At 43.2% G+C, this 12,535-nt stretch overlaps 1 pseudogene; it reads left to right on the top strand.

Annotated features, from left to right (window-relative positions):
* The first annotated feature begins 588 nt into the window (after nucleotides 1-588).
* LOC132626582 (probable arabinosyltransferase ARAD1) lies at nucleotides 589-5,185 on the top strand (annotated as a pseudogene).
* The last annotated feature ends 7,350 nt before the right edge of the window (nucleotides 5,186-12,535 follow it).

Genomic DNA, 12,535 nt, shown 5'->3' with positions numbered 1-12,535 from the left:
TTCCATGATTATTTAAGAAAAATATAAATTATATTTTTACCTATATAGATTATTATATAAAATTTAAGTATTTCTGGAAGATTAAAAATCGATATATGGCTGATAAAAAATTAAAGAAAAAGAAGAAAACTAAGTGACAATAATAAAATGGTTTAGAACTTAAAAACTAATCTATTTGAATTTGGAGACTAAAAAGGATTTCAATATTTTAAATATTTGGGTAAGTATAAAAATTATTTCATAAATTCGATAAAATTTTTATGAGTGCGTGAAACACGGATCAATTCACTAATATTATACTAATGATATGATACTAACGATGGAAGTTGCATTTTATCAAAGCAAAAGCCAACTTTAATGGGCATAGTGCAGATTCTTTAACATGGGATACGAAACGGATAATATGATATAACTATCAATACTAAAAAAAGGTTCTAATTCTTTAGCGCCCATATGAATAATAAAATATTCAAAAGCATTACCAAACCTATGTAATAGGTGCATTACTAAAATAAGAAAGTAAATTATAAAATTATAGATTAGGAAATTGAGCATAAACTACATGTAGAGGTTCCAATAAAGCAGTAAACAAGTCCCCTCAGTTGGAGAGAAAGCGACAAGCCGGGCGCTTCAGATACATTCCCTATTCCCTCGCTTCTTACAAACAACTTTTACTTTCTTCCTTTTCAACCTTTTTCTTTCCATTTTCTTTTTCTGCATAGAAATAAAGGTACTAGTACACAAGACTACTCTCTCTTTCCGTTCTTTTCTCTTCAATTAATAATCCTTCTTCATCTGTATTTTGGTTACATTTCGTCTTGATTTTTATACTCATTTATACATTGGAATAAAATATCATCTGGCTTTCCAAAATTTCTTGTTTCTTCGTCAAGTTGATATTCATTTCAATACATTGATATCAAAATTCATCTGGGTTCCCAATTTCTTGTTTCTTGCTCCTTTCCACATTCACCTGTGTATTAGATATCTCTGTCATTGATATTCATCCACTCTTGTTTGTTTCAAATGGAAAGAGCATCCATTGGATAATTCAGATCACTGGGTAATGTAAGGTGTTCCTGTCTAATCGTATATGTCTCGTGGGAATGTTGAGGGAATGAAGAAAAAGGTTCCATTTTTGGCGTCAGCTTTTCTGAGATAGACTATGTAGGAATAGGTTGGTGTAGTTTCAGAGTAGCTGGTTCCTGGTTTTATCAATGTGATCTTAGTGTTTTTTGGGCCTATTTCACATTGTTTTTCGCCACTCATTTGTTGCATCAGCTTTGGTGAGCTTAGGTAATTGTGATTGAGTCTTCATATTGTCTGGGGGTCTTCTTTGGAGAAAGATGAGCTTGGAAGAAATAGCTAATAGCTCATATTACTATTAGGTGTTTGTCACCCGATTGACATGGTTGAGAGAAATACACATTCAATGGGGATTTTTGGCCGAAAATCCTTGTTTTGTTTGTTTTCAATTACATCTGTTTTGTTCATGTTGTCTTGGTCCTATGTGCTGCGTTCAGCTGGTCGTCCTCACCTCAATATAGTACCCAACTCCAAGCTTCTCGCCTTGGCAGGTGATGTCAATTCCGGGTCCAGGACTCACAGAGATGGTGACATCCCTATATTGAGCAAATCACGGAAAAAGTTTAACTTGTTTAAGTGCAATCCGAGTAACCAGCTTCTTAAAGTTTTTATGTATGGCCTGCCCCCTCAGTTTCATTTTGAACTCTTGGGATGGAAGGCTGAGGGGAAGACTGTTTGGCCCGATATCCGCAGTACAGTTCCTCAATATCCAGGTGGATTAAACTTGCAGCACAGTACAGAATATTGGTTGACATTGGATCTTCTCTCTTCTGAATTTGCTGACAATTTGAATGGTCGAACTGCCATAAGAGTGCGTAATTCAAGCGAAGCTGATGTCATTTTTGTTCCATTCTTTTCATCAATTAGTTATAATCGGTTTTCAAGGCTTAAGCCACACCAAAAAAAAAAGAAGCATGAGCACCTTACTGCAGGAAAAGTTAGTTACCTTTTTAACAGCTCAGGAAGAATGGAAAAGATCAGGGGGGAAAGACCATATTATTATGGCCCACCATCCAAATAGTCTTTTGGATGCAAGAGTTAAGCTTTGGCCTGCAATGTACATCCTTTCTGACTTTGGAAGGTATCCTCCCAGTGTAGCTAATGTTGAAAAGGACATAATTGCACCTTACAAGCATGTAATCAGGAACTATCACAATGACACTTCTGATTTTGATACTCGACCAATTCTTCTTTACTTCCAGGGAGCTATATACAGAAAAGATGTAAGTTGTTTGTTGTTTGTATTTCATTTTCGTCTATAGCTATTTGTCTCTATCTTATTGGTAGATAAGTAGTATGTCTATGTCATCTGGTTCACTCAAAAATTAAGGTAGAACTAGGAGAACGATAGAAGGGAAAATTTTACTTGGATGTATTTCTGTTGTTCAGGATAATGTGTTTGCTTTTAATTCCACAACATGTGTTCTTGAAAGTGTAGGAGAACTGTTGACACTAGTGTAATCCCGCCTTGTGACCGTTTATTCTTGTTTAGAGAGATAGGGAATAATTGGACTAAACTACAATGAGGAGCCAGGTGGAATTGAGTGCTATTGGGTAATGGTGAAGCAACTCTTCCATGAAACAAAACTTTTAACCATTTGGAAATGCCCTTGTTAGACATAGGCAACTGAATATTTATTGACGATTATTTTCAAACCATACTGCATTGCTTATGAAGTTAGCATAACGCGATCATATCATGATATCTGTTCAAGATCTTTGTCTTTTCTTCTATCTCTGTAAGTGGAACGAGGTGTAGGATGCAGACAGCACGATATTTTGTTGATCAACTTAAATTTCTTGGTTTTCATTAGGATCACTTCCAGTTTTTGTTTTCAGGATTCAATTTTTTTTTTAATTTTTTTTAGCCTGTTAAGTTGCTCTGTGTCTTAAGCATTGTTTATATGTTGGAAAAAAAAAATGAAAACTAAAATTTTTTTGCTAGCGCAAGCTGCTGTTTTTCCTAAATCACTTGTTTGAATTATTTTAACAAAGCTATGGTGTGTATCTCTTCGCATGTGCTCTGTACCTTTTGTGGTCTGCTGCAGCATTATATCATTCTCATAAAACATTTTAGACCTATCGTTTCTTATATGTCACACCACTAATACAGTTAGGAACCAGCTTGTAATATCTGTATTTATGCTTAGTAGGATAGAGTAGTAAACATTGTTAAAGTATTATCAAAATACTGCAAGGGTGAATCTGGACTAGTTTCTTGTATGTTTACCGTGATTTCTCTAACCAGTCTTGATGATTCACCCGATCAACTCTCAAATGAATTTCAGTGTACGAGTTGTGAATTCCGTGTGTATATGTCATCGGTCAATATTCAGATGAGGGTATCAATGAGAGTAGTACTTTAAGTTTTTTTCGTTATACGTATTGAGAAGAGTTGTTCTTACCATAGTTAGGTGGATAAAATATGTACAATAGTGAATGCCCAAAATAAATGATTAATACTGTGATCTGATGGTATGATTAGACCCATAATGATCACGCATTAAAACCCTCTATATTTCATCACGTTTGGATGGAAGGAAAAAAGGTGAGACTAGTGATTCAACAAATGTTTTGTTTAAGTTACACTAGCATTCCCTCTCCATTCCTTCCACTTCCACTGCAGTCCATTTTAAAGAAATGAAGCCAAAATATTGAATGGAACCATGTATATTGAACTGTAGATGCATGATTGTCAAATTTACCTTATTATGATTTGCTCTTTCTTGTACATGTTTCTAGTTTCTCCTGTGTTCTCAGTCTTGCTTCTCATCCTCAGGGTGGGTTTATTAGGCAAGAGTTATTCTATATGCTGAAAGATGAGAAAGATGTTCACTTCTCATTTGGAAGTGTTCAAAAGGATGGAATAAAACAAGCTACAGAGGGAATGCACTCCTCCAAGTTATGCCTAAACATCGCTGGTGACACTCCCTCATCAAATCGCCTCTTTGATGCAATTGCTAGTCACTGTGTACCAGTGATCATTAGTGATGAAATAGAGCTCCCCTATGAAGATGTTCTTGATTATTCTGAATTCTGCATATTCGTTCCTACCTCAGATGCTCTCAAAGAAAAATTCCTCATAAACCTCATTAGGAGTATTAACAAAGAAGAGTGGACTAGAATGTGGACAAGGTTAAAAGAGGTTGAGAATCTCTTCGAGTATAGGTATCCTTCCAAGGACAATGATGCTGTTCAAATGATCTGGCAAGCAATTGCCCGTAAGGTTCCTGCTGTTAATCTCAAGTTACATAAATCCTGGAGATTTTATCGCACCCCTTGGAGAGAAAGAGGGTTGAAATCAGCTCTATTGCCCAATTTTTTTTGGTAAGCCCTTATACTAGTTCTTGTACTTGAAATTGACAAAAAACTTGCTTTACACTGATTTTGGAAGGAAGCCAAGTTTAGCAGACAATAGATAAAAGGAAACATAGTCAGTGAAAGAAAAATGTTCGTTCTGATTTAGGAATATGCTTGTTCAATCAGTTGGAAATAATTGATCAATTTCATTTTTTTTTCTTTCAAAAAAAGAGATCTGTTTCAGTTTTAGTATTATTCTTAAAAGAGGAATCTCCAATAAGTTAATTACTAATGAATAGCCAAGGGCCTCTCCTTTGAAAACTCGTATTCAGAGGGGAACTCAGTTTGGTTTTGGTTCACGTTTTTCCTCAACTGTTTGATAGTTAAACCTCTAAATAAATTGCTATGTTTGTATACGGTAAAAACCGGGTATACGTTAAACCGACGAGACCAAAGAAGAAAAGGACAGGAACGTGCATAAAGGCTCCCATTATGAACCGGGGAAACGCTTGCACCGGAGTAAAGGAAGGGCGTCATTTGGTCCGGTTCTTCCATGGCCGGTTGTTCGAGGCCGTATGTCCGTTTGATCGTGGCCGGTGGTCCGGAAGATCCGTTGCGCGGGTGCCACGCGTCGATGGCGTGCTGCTGTGTCCAACTGCCAATCGTACGGGTGTCAGACCGTACGGTCTATCTAATCCAACTCAGAACTTTTTCTTTATTTTATTATTTCTTATGTTGTATGAAGCCCATGGGGCAGCACTATAAATAAGGGGCATTGACCTCCTTTTAGAGGGTTGACTTTCACATATCAAGAATATTTTGTAATAGCAATATATATATCAAAAACACCTTCTGTTCGTATCTGAAAAAACGGACTAAATGGCTGACAGTGGGCAATCCGGTCACGTCAACAACAACGAAATCGTGGCCGAAAACGAAGGAAGGGGTCCACAAGGACCGCCAAACCCCGCTGATCCTAACCCCGTTAATTCGAGGGAGGGCCTCAACTGGCAAAACACCGTAGACCAGGAGAATACCACTTTACCAGCCACTGATCCTCTAAATACCCACAATTCTGTTACCTTGTCCCGGGCACAGGACCGGAAAGAACCGGGTACACCCAATGATAATATTGACTTACGTTTAATTTTTGAAATGTTGCAGGAGCAGAGAGCGGCGATTTCCGAGCAGGGATCGCAATAGCCCAGTTGCAGAATGGAGGGGATACAACGACCCCGAAAAAAACGAGCGGTGTCGCTGAACCCAGAAGGGAGGAGGCACGTGTTATTGAGAGCAATGGACCCGGAGCTGGATCCTCAACCGAGGTTCTAAAAATGCTCGAAACTTTGGCAAAACGGGTAGACACGACCGAGAAGAGGGTCGAAACATACAACTCTCGGGTGGATCAAATCCCGGGGGCACCGCCTTTACTGAAAAGGCCGGATTCGAAGAGGTACATCGAAAGGCCTTTTCCTCCAAGTGCGGCCCCGAAATTAATCCCGAAGAGGTTCAAAATGCCGGATATCTAGAAATATGACGGCATAACGGACCCACACGAACACGTGACCTCGTATACATGCGCCATAAAAGGCAATGATATGGAGGAGGACGAAATTGAATCGGTACTGCTGAAAAAGTTCAGGGAGACCTTGTCAAAAGGAGCATTGACATGGTACGACCATCTGCCTGAACATTCGATCACTTCTTTCGAAATGCTTGCTGATGCCTTCATCAAAGTTCACGCCGGTGCCAAAACGGTGCAGGCCCGTAAGGCTGATATCTTCCGTATAACCCAAAGAGATGATGAGTTACTGCATGAGTTCGTCAACCGGTTCCAAAGGGAACGGATGGAACTCCCCCCGGTTCTGGAAGAATGGGTCGCACAAGCTTTCACAAAGGGGCTCAATGTTCAAAGTTCAACAGCTTCGTTCAAATTGAAAGAAAGCCTGCTGGAATACGAGGCTGTGACATGGGCTGATGTCCATAACCGATAAGAGTCGAAGATTCGGGTGGAGGATGATCAATTCGAGCTCCCCCCGGGGCCAATAAATGTGAACAAAAGTTTTGAGAGGCCAAGGAAGGGTTACGAAACAAAGGCCGAATCGTTGAAGGAAAGGTATCGGCCATACTCCCATTCGGAGAGGCAAAGTTTTAGGTCGGAAAAGTCAAGGGTGAGCCCAAGCCGTTTCTCAGGCCGGGGTAGTAAACGGGTCGAGCGCCCATCGAACAGCCGGGCTCTCTCGTTCAGGAGCGATGCCGGAAGCTCTGCCGGCAACAAAGACTCACCAAAGATATCGGAGTACAACTTCAACGTCAGTACCTCGGGTCTCATCTCGGCCATCGGTCCTCTAAGGACGGATCCGGGTCAACGGGACCCGAGCATGGTGTGTGAATATCATGGAACCCATGGTCACAGAACCCAGGACTGTCGCCAGTTGAGGGAAGAGGTAGCCTGGTTACTGAAGAACGGTGATCTCCGAGATCTGCTGAGTGAACGAGCCAAAAGCCACTACAAGGAGAAGGAGGCTCATCGAAGGGCCGAGCTGGTAGAACCCCAGCATACAATCAACATGATAGTTGGAGGTATCGATGCCCCTCGGGGGCCGGTGATGAAACGGGCCAAGGTTTCTGTTGTTCGTGAAAAGCGCACCTGAGATCATTTACCCGAGGGTTCTATATCCTTCAGCAACGAGGACGCAGAGGGCATCATTCAACCGCACAATGATGCATTGGTAATCTCTATACTTATCTTTAAAACTAAGATTAAACGTATTTTGATTGACCTAGGTAGCTCGGCCAACATCATCCGATGGAGAGTGGTCGAACAGCTAGGGCTGCTTGATCAGATCGTACCGGTAGCCCAGGTACTCAGCGGGTTCAACATGGCGAGTGAAACCACAAAGGGGGAGATCTCATTACCTGTGAGCGTCGATGGCACCATTCAGCAAACGGTGTTCTATGTGATCGAAGGGGACATGAAGTATAACGCACTACTGGGCAGACCCTGGATACATAGCTTGAGGGTCGTGCCCTCAACATTACATCAACGACTAAAGTTCCCCACACTGGAAGGGATAAAAACCATCCGAGGTGAACAGCCCGCTGCAAGGGAGATGTTCGCAGTAGAGGAGGCAGCGCCTCGGCCCGAAGAATCAGTGCAGAAGGAAGAAGATGTAACCGGAGAAGAGGACACCAAATAGCAATCAAAGCACATCGCTTCGGATCCAGGGCATGAAGAGGATGATTTCGAGGTACCCAGATCGTTCGTCATACCGGATGACTCGGATGCAACCAAGTCAATTGTAGAGGAGCTGGAGCAGGTCATCCTGTTCGAGTACCTACCGGACAGAAAGGTATACCTGGGCTCGGGGCTTACCCCGGAGCTCAGGAACAAGTTAATTGAATTTCTTCGAGCTAACGCAGATTGCTTCGCATGGTCCCATATAGATATGACAGGTATATCACCGGAAGTAACAACTCACAAGCTCAGCTTGGACGGGAAGTTTTCCCTGGTGAAGCAAAAAAGAAGGCCCATGGCGGAAGCAAAACACGCCTTCATAAAAGACGAGGTAACAAAGCTTTTAAAAATAGGTTCCATCCGGGAGGTAAAGTACTCGGATTGGCTTGCTAACGTGGTAGTGGTGCCTAAAAAAGGTAATAAATTTCGAATGTGTCTTGATTACAAGGATTTAAACAAAGCATGCCCGAAGAATTCATTTTCGTTGTCTCACATCGATAGAATGATCGATGCGACGGCCGGACATGAGATGTTAAGTTTTCTCGATGCTTACTCCGGGTATAACCAAATTCGGATGCACCCGGGGGATCAAGAGAAAACGTCCTTCATCACCCGGTATGGGACTTACTGCTATAATGTGATGCCTTTTGGCCTAAAAAATGCCAGTGCAACTTACCAACGCCTAGTTAATGGGATGTTCGAAGAAAAAATAGGAAAAACAATAGAAGTTTACATCGACGATATGGTTGTTAAGTCCCTGGAAACAGAGGACCATTTGAAGCATTTGCAGGAAACCTTCTACGTACTCCGCAAGTATAACATGAAACTTAACCCGAAAAAATGCGCCTTCGGTGTCTGGTCCGGTAAATTTTTGGGTTTCATGGTGTCAAATTGGGGCATTGAAATCAACCCGGACAAAATCAAGGCCATCGAGGATATCGAAGTAGTGAATAGCGTCAAGGGAGTACAGAGGCTCACCGGAAGGATAGCGGCATTGAGCCGCTTCATATCAAGGTCTTCGGACAAGAGTCATCGTTTCTTCTCCTTACTAAGGAAGAAGAACGACTTCGCTTGGACACCGGAGTGCCAAGAAGCTTTACAAGAATTGAAGAGGTACTTGTCTAGCCCCCCGTTGCTGCACACACCGAAGGCGGACGAGCCACTTTTTCTCTACCTTGCTGTCTCCGAGGTAGCGGTAAGTGGCGTTTTGGTCCGAGAAGAATCAGGTACACAATTCCCTATCTATTACGTGAGTAGAACTTTGGGGGATGCGGAGACCCGTTATCCCCATTTGGAAAAATTGGCATTGGTAAGCGCTTCCAGAAAGCTCAAGCCCTATTTTCAATGTCATCCAATATGTGTAGTAACTACTTACCCTCTGAAAAACATCATGCATAAACAAGAATTATTAGGTAGATAACCAAATGGGCTGTAGAAATTAGCGGTTATGATATCGAGTACAAATCTCGAGCGGCCATCAAATCCCAGATCTTGGCCGACTTCGTGGCAGATTTTACCCCGGATATGGTCCCCGAGGTCGAGAAAGAGCTTTTGCTGACCTCGGGAAAGGCCTCGGGCATTTGGTCTCTACACACGGATAGGGCCTCGAACCTCAAAGGTTCCGGGCTAGGGATCGTCCTTAGGACCCCGGCCGGGGATGCCATTCGACAGTCCATTAGAACTGCTAAATTGACTAACAATGAAGCCGAGTATGAGACTATGATTGCAGGTTTGGAATTGGCTCGAAGTATGGGGGCCAAAATAATCGAGGAAAAGTGTGATTCGCTTTTGGTCGTAAACCAGGTGAACAACGTCTTCGAGGTCAAGGACGAACGAATGCATAGGTACCTTGAAAAAACCCAAGTGGTACTACATCGATTTAAAGAATGGACCATGCAGCACATACCGAGGGAGCAGAATAGCGAGGCCGACACATTAGCAAATTTGGGATCCTCGGTCGAAGGGGAGGAAATCAACCCCGGGGCAACAATGCACTTGTTAAACACGGCCATAGAAAATGGATGCGCCGAAATAAACACAATGGGTTTAACTTGGGATTGGCGCAACAAGTACATCGACTACTTGCGTGATGGTAAGCTCCCAAATGACCCAAAAGAATCACGGTCATTAAGGACCAAGGCTGCCCGTTTTTGCTTGGTAGACGACCAATTATATCGGCGGTCTTTCCTCGGACAACTGGCCAAGTGTTTGGGCCCCGGAGAGACGGAGTATGTGATGAGAGAGGTGCACGAAGGGACATGCGGCAATCACTCCGGTGCTGATGCTCTGGTCCGAAAGATTATCAGGGCCGGTTACTATTGGAACCGGATGGATGAAGATTCAAAAAATTTTGTCCGTAAATGCGATGGATGTCAGAGGCATGCTCCGATGATTCATCAGCCCAGAGAGTTGTTGCATTCGGTGATGTCACCCTGGCCTTTCATGAAGTGGGGAATGGACATCGTCGGTCCGTTACCATGGGCACCAGGTAAAGCCCGTTTTATTTTGTTTATGACTGATTATTTCTCCAAATGGGTTGAAGCGCAGGCCTTTGAAAAAATCAGAGAAAAGGAGGTCATCGACTTCATATGGGATCACATCATGTGTCGCTTTGGCATCCCCGCCGAGATAACTTGTGATAACGGGCCCCAGTTTGTGGGTGGCAAAGTCAACAAATTTCTCGAAGGGTTGAAGATCAAGAAAATTGTATCAACTCCGTATCACCCGTGTGCAAACGGACAGGAGGAATCCACGAACAAGACAATAAACCAAAACCTAAGGAAAAGACTTGAAGCATCAAAGCACCATTGGAGAGAAATACTGTCGAAGGTATTGTGGGCTTACAGAACCACATCGAAATCGAGCACTGGGGAGACTCCCTTCTCGTTAGTCTACGGGGCTGAAGCTCTTATCCCCGTAGAAGTTGGTGAACTGACCCTCCGGTTCCGATATACAACCGAGGAGTCAAACGAGGAGGCCATGGCCGTAAGACTCGACCTCACGGACGAGCTTCGCGAAAACGCGCTGGTCCGTATTGCCGCCCAGAAACAAAGGGTGGAAAGGTACTACAATCGGAAAGCCAATTTTCGTCATTTCCAAGTTGGGGACTTGGTGCTCCGAAAAGTTACCTTGAACACCAAGAATCCCAACGAAGGAAAACTGGGCCCGAACTTGGAAGGGCCTTACAAGATAACCGAGGTAACGGGCAAAGGATCATACCAGCTGGAGTCCGTGGATGGGTAACGGCTGCGCAATAACTGGAATGTGGCTCATCTGAAAAGATACTACTGCTGAGGTAAAGACACCCCGTGTTTCTCTATTTTTGACCTTTCTTTTTTGCAGGAAACCGAGTACCAGGCAAAGAAAAGAATCTAAATCTGAAAACACGTGTTGCACTCTTTTCCTCAGTACGGTTTTGTCCCGAAATGGGTTTTCCGACAAGGTTTTTAATGAGGCAACAAGTACAACGTGTTACTTGACAAATATAAAAGGCGAGCGTCCAGATTCTCAGGGTCACACCCAACGAATGGGGACTTAATAGCACTTGCCCGATCTTGCAGCTCGGCCAAGAGCTAGGGGACTATCACACCCACTCCGGAAGCCGCCCTCAACAAACGGCACCGGACAAAAACTGTTAGGTTTCGGTGTAAGGACCAAACGATCAAAATGAATCGTGTCCACCAAGTGTTTGCTACGGCAAAAGCGAGGCCGGACCTTCTGCTATAGGTTTCGATGTAAGGACCAAACGATCAAAATGAATCGTGTCCATTTAGTACTTGCTACGGCAAAAGCAGAAGGAAACAAAATCCTCATGTATATAAACACTTTGCAATGCAAAATTATCGAAAGTTTGGACAAGCAATGTCTCGGTTATTTTCTTGTTAAAAGACTTTACCTCGGAAATAACCGCCGTATTTCGGCACTACTTCATTCACACACCCTATACCGGGCACTATGGTCGAATTTCGACAAAGGCAACAATGTCATAGCGAACCGAGCCAAAATCGCTAAAAAATTCGACGAAGGTAGCGAAGGCATAACGATCCGAGCCAAAATTTTCTAACCTCCCTAAACGGGGACCGTTACGTCAAAATTCAGCCAAGGCTGAGATTCGGGTACCCGAATGCCCGAATGAACACCGACCCTAAAATATTGCCGAAAACTACCGGCCCTAAGGAAATGCCTATCGTGATTCGGAGGCGTCTGAGTTCACAAAGCATTAGGTAAGTCCTACGGGCATAGTGAACTAAATGACTACAAGTCGACTTGTCCTTAAAACGGACCAACAATTCGGGCAAAAATAATAGTGGACATGCAAACAAAGAAACAAGAGAGATGCGTTTCTCATTTCTACAAGGGGTGTTTTTACATCGAAAAACCAAAAGTCCTACAAAGGCAAAAAACGAAATAAAGATAAAAGCCAAGTACAGGCACTAATCTACCCTGAATGGATGGAGCCAGAATGTTCGGACGTTGTCCGCTCAGAGTCATCGGAGTCAGAACCGAGAGCATCCTTAGCCTCTCTCTCGATCCTTTTAGCCTCGGCAATAAGGGTCGGAAGATCGGTGAAGCCATGCTTGGCTTGTTCAAGAGTGATCCTCCGAGATTTCCATTTCTCGTACTCAGCAACAATAGTAGACTGAGCCTCGGCGGCTTCCACGCTCTTCCAAGCTCCGTCCGAATCAGCCTCAGCCCGGGCTAACTTCGCCGCTAGAGCATCCCGAGCCTCTCCAAGAACATTCTGCATTTGGATGGCCGATTGAAGCTCGGCCTGGAGGTTGTCATTTGCATCAGCCATTTCCTTAAGTTCATTCTTCAGATCATCGCACATCCGGGCCCTGCTCTCCGCTTTCTCTTCGAACACCCTTACATGCTCTTGATATCGGGCACTCTCAGATTCGAGCAACCGAT

The sequence above is a fragment of the Lycium barbarum genome, chromosome 2 (assembly GCF_019175385.1).
Source record: "Lycium barbarum isolate Lr01 chromosome 2, ASM1917538v2, whole genome shotgun sequence".
Lineage (NCBI taxonomy): Eukaryota > Viridiplantae > Streptophyta > Magnoliopsida > Solanales > Solanaceae > Lycium > Lycium barbarum.
This window is presented reverse-complemented; position numbering and strand designations above follow the sequence as displayed.